A 909-nucleotide genomic window follows, 5' to 3' on the forward strand; every position below is an offset into this window, starting at 1 on the left:
TTTACCATAAGTATAACTTTACTTCTTAGTATCTTCTCAGCTCGATCAAGTATTTTCATAGGTTCGATTAGAGTTTTTAAATTTTCTTTTATTTCAATATCGTCGGACTGAATCATATGAGATTCATCTGCAACATATCTTCGAAGTTGACTCACATAAAACACTTTATGTAAATTTGACACTTATGGAGGTAAAACAAGATGATAAGTAACAGGTCCAACCTTCCTAATAATCTGATAAGGTCCAATGAACTTGGGACTAAACTTCCTCACTCTGATAAGGTCCAATGACAATTGTGGCTTAGAATGATGTTTTAGAGTGATTAATGTCATAAAAATTATTGGTGAAATTCCTAACTTAGTAAATTTTGGATTGTGATTCCATGACTTTGTGAATTTGATTGGTTGTAGGATTGTGTAACTGAGTTGTTGAGTGTTTATATGAGTTAAAAGTAGGATTTTATGATGTATGGAGTTGTTGAATTCAGTTGGATATCTCTTGGTATAAGGCCATGAACAATTCAGCCTATTTGAGGAAATTGGGGATTTGATGTTGTAAAATTATGTGATTGACGTGTGGTAGTGTTAAATGGTATTTAGAGGTGTTGTGTAATGAGTGGATGCATGGAAAATCTAAAGAAAAATATTGGGATTGTATGGATTTTGCAATTGGACCTAGAGTGGAATAAATGGAAAAATAGTGTTGTGATGGTGTAGGATGGAAAGTGGCACCTAAAATGGTGTTGTGGTAGCCTTAGGATGTTAAAGAAAAATAAAAAAAGAATTTAGGAAAATATTTTGGAATTTAACACTAATATGGCCGAACCTTGCCTTTATGGGGAGGGAAATTTGATGTTTTGTGATCTTGGTGGATTCACCTTGTATTAATGATCCTTGTGTGATCATTGTA

The sequence above is a fragment of the Gastrolobium bilobum genome, unplaced genomic scaffold (genome assembly GCF_033153095.1).
Source record: "Gastrolobium bilobum isolate Gb01-03AN ecotype WA unplaced genomic scaffold, APGP_CSIRO_Gbil_v1 utg47710, whole genome shotgun sequence".
Lineage (NCBI taxonomy): Eukaryota > Viridiplantae > Streptophyta > Magnoliopsida > Fabales > Fabaceae > Gastrolobium > Gastrolobium bilobum.